Source organism: Ricinus communis, chromosome 3 (genome assembly GCF_019578655.1).
Source record: "Ricinus communis isolate WT05 ecotype wild-type chromosome 3, ASM1957865v1, whole genome shotgun sequence".
Lineage (NCBI taxonomy): Eukaryota > Viridiplantae > Streptophyta > Magnoliopsida > Malpighiales > Euphorbiaceae > Ricinus > Ricinus communis.
In genome coordinates this window covers 3,589,240-3,603,751 of record NC_063258.1, presented here as the reverse complement: position 1 = coordinate 3,603,751, position 14,512 = coordinate 3,589,240, and positions in this window count along the sequence as shown.

Here is a 14,512-nt window from a genome sequence, read left to right as displayed (position 1 = left end):
ACGCGGTCCTGATGTAACTCATCAAATGGCATGTTCTACGAAAGCCACATTCGCAAATTGCAATCATCACATAGAATAAATATCATTGTCTAATGAAATCATCCAACACATATCGACGTAAAGATTAAAGATTTAGGGTAAAACAACGTGCAATTCGTGAGGAAAAAATAATAATGTTTGTATTATTATAACGTTACTAACAATAATATTTATATTATTTTCAATAATTAATAATCAAGTGAAATCATTTATATTGCGATACTAACAATCATATCAAGCATAAATTCTAAAATAGCATATTAAAATCAGACTTAGCAATAACTCACAAGTTTGGCGACCTCCTAGCTCTGCTCTGGTGCCTCGGTTGGAGTGAGCCGAACAAACAGATCATCTAATCACGGAAAATAATTTATCAAAATGCTGAAACAATCGATCATTAATCCTAGTCTAGACTCCTAGGACTGACTGTCTAAGAATCCCGATTCGGTAAATTCTACCAAAAATTCGGCAGAACCTCCCCTACAACACGAACATTTCCCCCCGTAAAACGGGTCCAGGACCTGCCAGAAAAGCACTTCAAATATCCAACAATCCAAACAACGGGAGTCGGGTCCCCAAATTTCACTATTTTCCTGACGCCGCTACACAGCACAAAACACGAGGTACGCAACTGACAGACAATTATTTTTGACTCACAAATATTAAATACTCAACACAAAACAATAAGCACAATTTTAAATCAAAGGATTTTCAGAATTACGGGCCAGAGAAAATTACCAAGACGCTCGATCGCTCAGTCGACTCGCCTCCGGCCGCTGGAATTTAATTGACGATCCGAACACACCATCGGACTCACAACGACGCGATGAGAACGATCCTTGCCTTCGATTTTCCGATCTGACACCCGATCATCCGAAGAGATTTGCGGACGATCTCGGTCGTCGATTTGCAAACGAAGCCCGATCGCCACGAAACCGGTGCTATTGCGAAGCTTGAGCTGAGGAGAGTCGGGATACGTCCTCCGATCGTTCATCCTCCGCCGTAGCTCGCCAGAAAAGCCAGAAAACACGGCTGCCACCACTTCGCCGGAACTCCCTCCTCCGGCCACCAAAACCGACGCCGCTGCCACCAAAAGGAAGCTCTCTCTAAGGGAAGCCGATCGCTAGCGAGATGGGCCAGAAAGGCTGCCGAAAACGGCCAAAATGGCCTTCGAAAGCCGCTGCCTATCTTTGTGTGATCCTACCGCTTGCCGAGTCAGTCATTGCGGCACTCTACGGTTGTCCGCGAAAGGACACCGCTGCCGCAACACCGATCTCCTCTTTCCCCCGCCACTTTCTCTCTCCCTGACATCTCCTTCCTTCCTTTCTCTTCTTCCCCGATTCCTTTCCTTTTAATATCGACATTTGACCCTCGAACTTTTCCTTATTACAATTTGGTCCCTCAACTTTCTTAATTACTTACAATTTTATCCAGCAGAACTACAATTTAACCCATAAACTTTCCTTTAGCCTTTCAATTAAGCCCTTAACTAATTAATTTGGGCCAAATTAGAATTATTGAAAATATACAATTACATAAATACCCCTCACCGACATAATTATTTACAAAAATACCAAACATACAAATTTCCATTAAAACCCCATATTAATGAAATTATACTTTTAATCCTCATCCAAAAATAATTTTCCAATTAAGTCCTACATAAAATTAAATTAAATAATTAATTTACTAATTATTTTTTAACTTAAATTTTAATACCACTAGTTAATTAAAATACCAATTTCTCCAAAATTCTTTTATAAAAACATCCTTTACAATTTCTATCATAATTTTTCAATATTTATAATTTTATTTATATATATACATATACATTGGAAAAAAGTTAGAATAACAAAAAATATAATCTACCCTTCAAACAATTTACTTGATTAATATCTTAAAATTTCAAACTAATTGGGTATAGAAAAATAACTCATTCAATTGACTAATATTAAAATTTCTATTAAATCATTTCAAATTAAACAAAATAAAAATAAAGCTGAAATTAACTTAAATAAAAACTCATTAATTAATTATTTTTAATATTATCTTTATTAAAGAAAAATTTCGGGTATTATATTCTCCCCCTCTTAATAAAAATTCGTCCTCGAATTTAAAAGAAAATGGGCTACACTCTAAGACTGAAACTAATTAGGAACCTCTCATCTCCACTCGGCTTCTCGAGAATTTTTCCTCGGCAGAAATAAACTCAACGACAAGACTCATCGACAGAACCCTTAAGCAAAAAATGGCGAACCTGAGAATCTGCGATCCTAACTTACTGCTCCTCGGAAAACAAAACTTCACTTACTTTCATATACTAAGGGTCCAACACGAGCAAAGGATCGAAAATACACTTCCTCAACTCAGACTTACAAACAATCGAATTGACCTCAGAGAACATTACTTGGCGGCAAGTCCAACTTGCACGCCACCTCACCAACCTACCGACAAAACCAAGGGTTTCCACACAAGAAGGGCCAACTCTGATCCTGCCAAAAAATCCACTCACCAAATTTCCTTTCTAATGACATGTCCTTACACGCGCAGAAAATTCTTAACATCCACATCACATCATCCTCGATATATCATCCATCCGATTGCGTCAACTAACACAAACCATGCCATCCTGACGCAAGATTTCTCTTTGACTAAAATCCAAAAGCCTGCTTTATAATCCAACATGGGGCTTACAACGCCACAGACTTACTCTCACAGCAACTCAGCTCGTCATACAGAGAATTCTCAAGCCAACACTATTTACTTTGAAAAATTTACTTATTTATTTACCTCATAATCATCACTGATAAAAGCTTTATTATCTTGGAAAAATACTTTTGTAAAATCATAAAATCTCTATTCATTTTTTTTCTTTATATAAAATTCTATAATATCGCGCACCAGGGTGATGATGCCCTTATCACCAAGGGTTGCAATGCACGATGTATGATGCAATGCCCTAAAATGAATTTATGCATGCTAATACTGAAATGCCATAATGAATTCTTTCGGGACTGGGCGCAATATTGTATTTTAAAAACACTTGTTTTATTTAGAAAAATAAATAGTGTTCACTTAAGTTTCTCTGGATTCCGAGCATCCGAAAATACTCCTACCACCTTTCTTAAGCTTCTTACAATCACCAACTCAACCATAAAAGCTCTGACATCCGCTCGACTTCCCAGGCACTAACTTCGGCACTACTCAATAAGGCGATGCCTGCTGCAATGATGAGGCAGTCCATGACACGTCTGCCACCAAGCTCTGCACTAATTCTAACAGCGGTGCCCACCATCGAAACAACAATCAAAGCTTCCAAAGGTGGATTGCACTAATTATTTGATGAAAACGGCACGAGTCTACCATGCTTCGGATCTTTCCATCGCTATAAAGCTCATTCTCAGCACAGCATCAAAGACAAGCTCACGAAAAAAGAATGATAGACTCTCTAACAGTGAAGGCTGAGACAATGGAGTCAATGAAAACAACAAGACAGACTTGATCCTAGCTCCGCAATACCAAGAAAAATCTTAACTCAGGTCGAAGGAAATCTAAACCTAAGCTCTGATACCAACTTTTTCATGACCCCATCCGTGGTTCCGTGACCGGCACTAGGGAATGGGTAGGCGTAAAGCCACTGAATCCCATAGTAAACCTGACACTCACAACTCAAACAAATCTCATTTCAACTTTTACTATTATTAACGCTAAAATTTACAATAACATTAAATTTTACACAACTAAATCGGTCTGCCAGAAGAACTAGGCAAGACCCGAATGTCATAAAATTTACAACTGATACATCTACTATTACTATTGTGGAGAATCTAAGATTTACCAATTTACATACCAAATCAAATACATCACCCGATGATGAAGGAGTCGGGTTACTGAATAAGAGTCGCGGGAAGACTAACAGTCACGCATCTGAAAAAAAATAAAATTGAGACTGTCAGTCTCGAGAGTGAGTTAAAATCAAATAATCTAGAGACTATTGCAGTCTTCACAGAAAATATTAATCATTCGAATCAGTATATCAACCATGCACGTAAATACAACTCATATTATATTTATACCATAATAAATAAATATATATATTTTTACTTTTACAGGATGAGTGGCTCAGTAGAACCCCAGCTCCAAATTCTAATAGTCTTTCGGCTCTCTTAATCCAACAGGTCTGGCGCCTAGAGAGCAAAGCTCGACCAGGGTTCTTACCTCTAGCCTGAACACTTGATTCCAACCAAGCAGGCGCCCAGAGAGCATTGCTCGACCAGAGACCTTACCTCCAGCCTGAATACTTGATTCCAACCAAGCCGGCGCCCAGAGAGCATCGCTCGACCATGGACCTTTACCTCCCGCAATTTACTTAAATCAGCCCAGAGAGCCATGCTCGACCAGGGCAAAACTCATAATAATCTTATTACCTGTCCATGATCATTACTCAGTGGCATGTTCTACGAAAGCCACATTCTCAAATCGCAATCATCACATATAATAAATATCATTGTCTAATGAAATCATCCAACACATATAGAAGTAAAGATTAAAGATTTAGGGTAAAACAACGTGCAATTCGTGAGGGAAAAATAATAACGTTTGTATTGTTATAACGTTACTAATAATAATATTTATATTATTTTCAATAATTAATAATCAAGTGAAATCATTTATATTGCGATACTAACAATCATATCAAGCATAAATTCTAAAATAGCATATTAAAATCAGACTTAGCAATAGTGCAATGATTAAATGACTTTAACTCACAGGTTTGGCGACCTTCTAGCTCTACTTCGTTGCCTCGGTTGGAGCGAGCCGAACAAATAGATCATCTAATCACGGAAAATAATTTATCAAAATGCTGAAACAATCGATCATTAATTCTAGGTCTAAACTCCTAGGACTGACTATCTAAAAATCCCGATTCGGTAAATTCTACCAAAAATTCGGCAGAACCTCCCCTATAACACGGACATTTACCCCCCGTAAAACGGGTCCAGGACCTGCCAGAAAAGCACTTCAAATATCCAATAATCCAAACAACGGGAGTCGGGTCCCCAAATTTCACTATTTTTATGACGCCGCTACACCGCACAAAACACGAGGCACGCAACTAACAGACAATTATTTTTTACTCACAAATATTAAATACTCAACATAAAACAATAAGCACAATTTTAAATCAAAGGATCTCCAAAATTACTGGCCAGAGAAAATTACCGAGACGCTCGATCGCTCGGTCGACTCCCCTCCGGCCGCCGGAATTCGATCGATGATCCGAACACACCATCGGACTCACAACGACGCGCTGAGGACAATCTTTGCTTCCGATTTTCCGATTTGACACCCGATCATCCGAAGAGATTTACGGACGATCTCGGCCGTCGATTTGCAAACGAAGCCCGATCGCCACGAAACCGGTGCCATTGCGAAGCTTGAGCTGAAGAGAGTCGGGATACGTCCTCCGATAGTCTATCCTCCGCCGGAGCTCGCCGGAAAAACCGATAAACATGACTGCCATCACTTCGCCGAAACTCCCTCCTCCGGCCACCAAAACCGACGCCGCTGCTGCCAAAAGGAAGTTCTCTCCAAGGGGAGCCGATCGCCACCGAGATCGGCCGGAAACGGCCAGAAACGGCCTTCGAAAGCCGCTACCTCTCTTCGCTGATCTCTTGATGCTTTGGCCGCCACTGCCCACCGTGGAAGGACACCCGATCTCCTCTTTCCCTCGCCACTTTCTCTCTCCCCGACATCTCCTTCCTTCCTTTCTCTTCTTCCCCGATTCCTTTCCTTTCAATATCGGCATTTGACCCCTGAGCTTTTCCTTATTACAATTTGGTCCCTCAACTTTCTTAATTACTTACAATTTTCTCCAGCAAAACTGCAATTTAACCCCTAAACTTTCCTTTAGCCTTTCAATTAAGCCCTTAACTAATTAATTTGGGCCAAATTAGAATTATTGAAAATACACAATTACATAAATACCCATGACCAACATAATTATTTACAAAAATACCAAACATACAAATTTCCATTAAAATCCCATATTAATGAAATTATACTTTTAATCCTCATCCAAAAATAATTTTTCAATTAAGTCCTACACACAATTAAATTAAATAATCAATTTACTAATTATTTTCCAACTTAAATTTTAATACCACTAGTTAATTAAAATACCAATTTCTCCAAAATTCTTTTATAAAAACATTCTTTACAATTTCTACCATAATTTTCCAATATATATAACTTTATTTATACATATACATATACATTGGGAAAAAATTAGAATAACCAAAAATATAATCTACCCGTCAAATAATTTACTTGATTAATATCTTAAAATTTCAAACTAATTGGGTATAGAAGAATAACTCATTCAATTGACTAATATTAAAATTTCCATTAAATCATTTCAAATTAAATCAAATAAAAATAAAGCTAAAATTAACTTAAATAAAAACTCATTAATTAATTATTGTTAATATTATCTTTATTAAAGAAAAATTCCGGGTATTACAAAAATAATTGTTAATAGTGATAATTTAACACTCTATTTTAAATGTGACAGTGAAAGATAATGATTATCAAAATATTTGGCCTTTTTTATAAAATAATTTCTTAAAAAACTTTTAGTTGTCATCGAACAATAATAATCAAAATTTTATTTAAGAAAACAATTTGAGTTCTTTAAAAGTACACTACAGATGGACGGGGTTACTGCGGAGCGTGTGAAGGAGTCTTTCAAAGAATTTAGACGTGTTTGTAACTGGTGAATGGTACATTCTTGGCCATAAATCTTTTATTTATAACAAAGTAACTAAAGATGTTCGATCTTGAAAGGCAAACCCCGTCGATATTGTTCTTTTTCTCTATTGTGGTGCGTTCCCACTAACAGTAGATATTTGCTAGCAATGGCCTCCAATGACCCTGTTCACCACTTCCATGTTTACTACACTGCATTTAAGCAATTTGTGACTCAACCAATCTGATCTGCTCAGACATCTATAAATCTGCCCATGCACCCAACCATCTTTACGAACATGATATGGGTTATTTAGATAGGCTTGTCAAAGATATAGAAATGAAATAAATAAAAAATTTACAAACATAATACAATTGAAAAAATAGATAAATCAAACAAAAAAATCAAATAGGGAAAAAATCAAAAAGAAAAAGAATCACCAACTACTTTTTAGTGGATAGAAAATAAAATTGACTCACAACTCTTGGATGGCTCAGGCTTGGGAAAGAAAAAGAATCATAATTCTTCAACCACTTTCACTTTCATCCCACACCTCTTGATTGTGCAAAAATCTCGTGTAAACTGCAAAGGAAAGTCGGTTTTCAAAGTTATTGGCAGCATCCCACTTTCTACTACAGAAGCATGTATGATAAAGATTGAAGAGCAAAAGCAAATATTGTAAAGATTGAAAAAGATGAGACAATAATGGATTCTAATTTTGCAAAAGCAAATATCTTTAGTTTTTCTTTTAAATTTGTTAGGAAAAAGATATTAATAAAACATTTACAAGAATTTATAAAATGACACATAACACTGAATCCTACGTATCAAAATATTATAAATATCAAAATAAAAATTTGATGTGTCAAAAATTAAGCCAATGTGTCAAAAAAAATTTAGATTTTAGAAATTAATATAATATATATATATATATGGGATAGATTCTGGTGGATCTCACATGTTGTAGTGCTCGATGTATAATATATATTGTATTTATAGGGAATAAGTCATTAAACAATAAAATTAAAGATAAAGATAAATAAATAAGGAAGTTGGCTTATGAATCCATCTCTCGATTTATGGCGTAAGCTTCTTTATGAATTTGAGAAACGTCACTTATTAGTAAAAGTGTCTCGATGAATTATCCGGGTGGTGATTCCTATCTCCTCGCTAGTATTTGTGATTAGTTAGCGCGTTTCTGATTAGGTTAAAAATATTTGCAGTGTCGTAGTCGCTAAAGACACTTGGTTGTGCGCCTGAAACTGCTACCTACAATGGTAGAATGAAGAAACCCATAATCAAAGTTTAGTATGTTACATGGCTTTAAAGGATGAAAGATGAAATTTTCTAAATTTAATCCAATTATCACCAGTTAAGGTCTGAGAAGGGTTTGTAGACTTTTGACACTTTTTTGGGACATGTTTTTTGAACTCTGAAAAGTAAAATCCTGTATGGAAAAGTGTGAGGGTGTAGACATATTTATAGATCTCAAATTAGTGTTTTATTCAGACTATGCAACTGTAAAGCCAAAGCGGCTAACCATACAGTCGATCAATTATGCGCACAATCGAATCAGCTTAGCACACAATCGATGTCATTAGGCCATTTTTTTCGGTCATATGTGCACTCAAAATATATGATATTAAGTAGAAAATAATGACAATGCATATGCTAAAAGTGCAAATATTATATATCGAAGAGTCGAATTTTACAAAAAAGTAGTAAAAAAAAAGAAAATAATAAAAGTAGTAGAAAAACTAATAGCTGAAGTTTTCTCCCGAATCCCTTATCCTATCATCTGAATAGGAATCCATCCCTTGGGTCCGTAAGGTAGATAACTAAAGCGTTAAAGTATTGATCTTGCACTGTTGAGCATAAATTAGTCGCTATCAGTCGCCCACCTGCCCTTACAAGCTCTCATAGTCTCTCTAAGGAAAACCCAAAAGGAGTCTAATTAGTGCACTTTATACATGCATACATACTACATCTCATAAATCACTTTTTCTTACCCGTCAGTCCTCACCGAGGATGAAGAATTGCCTTCTTGCAGCATCGACCAATCCATGCACGTGCTCGAATTGGTCCCTTTGAACCTGTGCAATTATCTTTACATGTTAATGATCTTTTAGGAATAAGGGACGTGAAAATATAATACAAAATGACACTTACATGAGTACAAGTACTCAGAGTGAATTCCGATAGAAGATAGTGCTCCATAGCAAGTCGGTGCTCTATCACACCATAAGGACTCCAATAAGAGATCATTAGATTAGGGAGGAATGAGATGCTCCTTGGAATCACATCCAATATGGTCATAGGGGCTGCTTCGGAGGCAACACCAATAGAGGGGCTCGAGATATGGGAGGGCTAAGAGCGTTGGAAAAACTGCCTCTCTATCGGCTCAAAAGCAGTAGGGGTACGACGGATGAACGACAAATAAAGCGGTTGGATAAATAAGAAAAACAAAGGAAAATAAAAGGCTCGATAATGTAAGATAGAAAGTGTACTTGGGCCATAGTGTCATCATCAAACGACACAGTCCCTAGTAGCTAAGGGATGAAGGAAGTGTAGTCCGTCCTTCGAAAAGGAATGATGAGATCCTCAGGCTCATCATATCCCAACAAGCATGTCACTAACTCCTTCCTAACAAGGTCGGTTGTCTAGAACATAGAGAGGGGTAGAGATAAAGGGACTCGACATCTATTAGGACCTTGCTCTCGTCTGTAGATCCTCTCGCCCAAATACTATGCCCAATAAGCAGGTTTGGTCATCAGGATCCTCCTATGCTTGAGGTCAGCAGCAGAAAGCATATAGGGATACCAATAACGATGTTCCCCTAGCCAATCATTATGAATTTGTAAACCGGAAAGGTAAGTAACTCTATACAAAAATTACAAATATGACTAATGAATTTTTGTTTACCTTGTCCTAGGTTAGGAAGTTGATCCATATGTGATGCACATGGACCTATGCCCATTCCAAAGGGACGCTCCTACTTGAACCCCAATGGCTCAAGCGTGGGAAACCTTGAGAAGTGTTGATGGGCTGTGAGCCCACCATAAGGCCAATCTCTAAGGCCCAAATATGCAAAATTGAAGTTAATGATGCCAATAAAAAGTAAAGGGTAGAAATAAAAAAGATGGAGTGGAACTTACGTGTACGACATGCAAGAATTTGCAAATCCTCTTACTCCCGTGGACAGTGATGTCCATTTGGTGATACAAATAAGCGAGAGCCAAAGACCCCTAATTGTAGGAGGATACTTTGTTTAAAGAGCTATTTCTTTTAAACACAACAATGATATTCTTATAAATAACCACTATAACATATGAGGTTCACCTAAGTCTAACTCCATTTTAGTTAGGCTTAGTCGCCATTTATTTTGTTGGCCTATTTTACTATTTGGTTATATAAAAGAGGTCCACTTAGTCTAGCCTAATTACAAATTATATCTTGATTACCAAATCTTTAACTTAAATGTACTGCTCTTTTACATGCCAAGGCCCAATTGAGTGATCTTATTCTAAGTGAGTTCATTAATTGATTTAGGACATGGAAAAAGCCCACTAAGTATATATAGGATTTATTTTAAGCCTAATTTACCATATGTTTAATCTAATGGACTACAAGTTTTATGCCAAGGTTCAATTTTAAGGCTTAAGTCTAGATGCCCAATTTTTATTAACAATCGAATAATCAAATAGTTGTCGTACATCCAAAATAAAACAGAAAATAAAAACAAAAAGTAAATCTAAGTAATAAGTAATAAACTCAAAAAAAATATTAATTTAGGTCACAAAATACAAAAATTGCTAAAAAAAGTTGAAAATCCAGAAATTAGGGCATCTTCCCATACTGCCGATTTGGTGATGTCATAGAGCAGGTCGGCTTAGCATTGAACAGATCGACTATAGGCTTCTGCTCAAGCCAGTTTTGATTGTCTTTTAGTCCTCCCTCACCTAGAAACAAATTTACATGCACATCACATGTCAAACATGATAAATATAGGTAATAGACATTAAATAAAGACATAAAGCAATTAATTTTAAAGCAAGAACAAAAATATTATGAAAAACAAAACTTACAAAAGGTAGAAATCTTTCGATGGTAATTTCCTACAAATTGATCATGTAAACCTAAAACCAAATGTAATCATGAAAATATATGGATTACCATAATAGAAAAGTAAATCTACCATATTGCCCTATTCATATAACTAACCATATCCAAAACCCATAGAAGAACATGTTATCAGATTTAGAATCCAGCAAGCATACATATTATAGAAACATATTGAAACCCCAAAACTAGGGATAAAAAAAATTCAAGACATTAACAATGATCATAAGCAATCCTAGCATGTTTATAATAACATAAAATTTAAAATAAAAAAGTAGAGGATATTGATGGTGTTGGATTTGTGAACCCCCAGGTTGTCATCAGATTATGTTGATCCTTGAGTCTCTAGTGATGAGGAGGAGGTAGAATCAAATATGGAATATGAATCCAGTGCTTTAGGATTTGTTTCTGGTGTTTGATTTATGAAAGCCTTTTTAGAAAACCCACTATCATTCTATGAAAGTTGCCTAAAATGAGAGTTCTAGGTTACTATCTTTCTTAATTCTTATCGACTACTAATAAATGCTCTAACAATTACTACCAACAGTTAACCTTAAACTTAGAGCCTAGCTTTCTATTTATAGCATATAGAAATAGAAAATTCTAGGAGATCAGATAATATCCATATTTAAAAAAATTATTTTTTATTTATTGGATGTTTTATTTGATAAAATATCAAAATATGATCTTTTTATATTCAAGTTATTATTGATAATAGCTTCTAAAAGGTACATTTTGGTGTTTTAAATCGAATAAATATATTATTGACATCAAAAAATAAAATATATTATTGACATTTTGGATGGTTGGACAATTGACCTAAAATATTGGCAAGAATGAGACAATGCTTACACTCTTTTTAAGCTTTCTAACAACCTACACAATGCTCTTTTAATTTAAAAGAAACTTTGAGAATTTTAGTTTCTCTTATAAATAATGTTTTAGAGGTTACATGTTATTAATAAAGTTAGCTTAGAGGTTAGAATATCTCATTTGTAATATTCCAAAACTAGATATCTTGTTGAACCATCCATTTTGAGTGAAATATTCCAAAGTAATCTCCAAATTCACATAAATGAAAAAAATTTGAAAAGGCAACAAAATGTAGAAAAAGAGGAAATAAAGAGTGAAAAAGGAGGAAAAATTAAGATTTGAAGAGGAAGTTTGATCAAACTGGTAACTGAGTATATCAAAAAAGTGATTCACATAAGGAAACTGATACAGCCCTAAAGACAAGTGGAAGAAAGCCTAAAAAATTAGTTTTTTTTTTAATTTCTATTTAGTATAGTATTCTACACTAGATCTCTACCAGGTTTGATACTAATTGCAATTTGTTTACTTGCAAAATTTACAGCTTAATGTTTCTATTGCAATAAAGGTAACTCCACTTGTAAGAGAACTAAAGTCATTAAGATCTTATTATGTTTTATGCAAGAGAGATTCTCTCTTAATAAAGAAGAAAATAAGAGACTGCTATATAGATTTTAAAAAAGGATCAGACTAGAATAAGACGACCTGGTAAAATAGGTTAAGTGCCCTGTTGGTATTAAACTTTTGCCTCTTGTTTCCATTTGGTACCAAACCTTTAATTTATTTTTTTTGGTCCCCTTCCTATTATTTATGTTACTTTCGCCAGTACTAATGAGGATTATGGCAGTTAATTGATGATGTGGCTTTTGAATTTACAAAGAACCACCTCCTACTTGACATATATTTTACTGTGTCCTTTATTTAATCCTAGTCAGCAAATCACTTATGTCCCACCCCCAAATAAATAACTATAAATAAAAAAATCCCCAATTTCAAACCCTAGTTTTTACAATTTGACTCAATTCACTCTTTCGTTCTCTTTTCTCTCAAAATCGATTCTTAAGCTTCGTTGTACTTTATCTTATTGAAAAAATGGAACAAGAAACAACTAAAAGTGTGATTAACCTGGAGTAATATACTTTTGGAGTTGAGGATTCTAACTGTGCATGTAGAAAGCCTGCAAAATTGTTCATCTCTCGAACTGAGAGGAACCCTGGTCACAAGTTCTGGGGATGCTCATTTGTAGTAAGTATAACAATGCTTTTCTTAATGTTTATTACTATGGTTTTGTTTGTAATGAAGGATTGTTCTTGTACAGGGATCAAGCTATGATATTTTTAAGTGGCACGACGTATGGGTTAATGAGAAGACATTGGTGATGCTACAAAAGTTACGATGTTTCAATGCTAATTTGGAGAGGTTTGAATCTGACATTACAAGTGAGCTGTTGAATGAGCACAAGAATGGAGTTAGTTTGCTAAATTTGAAGCTGGAGAAAATAAAAGAAGAAAAAGGGAGCATGAAGCGCAGTAGGGACCTGTATAAGTTTGGTTTTTATGTTGTGGTTAGGATTTTGATTTACAAGATGTACTTTTGTTAGTTTAATTTGAAGATGTACTTTGGATAGGTGGTAGGATATATTTTAGAAACAAAGGTAGTTAGGTGTTGGTGGGGTGTATTTTGAAAATAATAGTTTTTATGACTACTGTTACTTTTCTATTTTGATGATGAATGAAATGAAATGAAATGAAATGTGGTTTTCTTCATAGATTCCTGTGGTTTTTGTTTTAATGTTATGATAAATAAGCATAGTAAATTGTTATATAAATCAAGCTAAGAAACATAAAAATTGAGTGATAATTTAATAATAAGCATAACAACAACATGCTCTCATTTGAATAATATAGGCTATTGATTGCTTTTAATAATAAAATATTTGAACAAGTGAATGGGTGTGGGATTCCTATGCAATATTTTATTCCTATCATGATAAAAAAGAGAGCACATGAACCTACATCCAAGGCTGTCAAAAGCCATTATAAAAAAATCTGTCAAAGGACTACATGTTAGGTCCACACAGATAATAACAACAGAACAACCAAAACAAACAGTATTAATTAGGGTTTTAAAAAACAAAACAATTGTTTTTAGGTCTTCTTCATCTAAGTCTCTATAATGCCCACCTAATGCATTTGCATTTATCTTTATAATATGCATAACATATAGATATGAGAAATGCATGAGATTTGTATGGTATTAATGCTAATGTTAAATAGAAGAAGATTATAAATATTACAATTAAGTCCATAATAAGAATTAGAAAGTTAAAGGATTGAATTGATTAATGACAAAAATAAAGGGGTTAATTAAACCTAAAAGAAAATTTATATGATAGAAAAGAGGAAGAAGAAAGAAACGGTGGTAGTTCTTCTTCCTTCTTCTTCTTCTTCTTTCTTACTTCTTCTTCTTCAAAAAAAAGAAAACTGAATTTCCAAGCGGAATTTGGAGATTTAGAATTCATTTTAGATCTTAATCTTCATTTACAAAGGTTTTAGAGGTTTATTTGGTAAGTAATTTTAATATTTTGTTGAATTGAGTTAGGATTTAGAAGACATAGAATTCGAGTTCTAAAGACCCAGTTTTTCAGTCTTATTATTTTGATCATATCTTGAGCTAGGAAGCTTTAAATCGAGTGTTCTTTGATGATATTGCAAACTTTGAAGAGTTATCTAAAACTTTTATTTCTTTAGCTCGATCTGAATGAGGCTCTATGTTAGTATAATAAGATAATACATT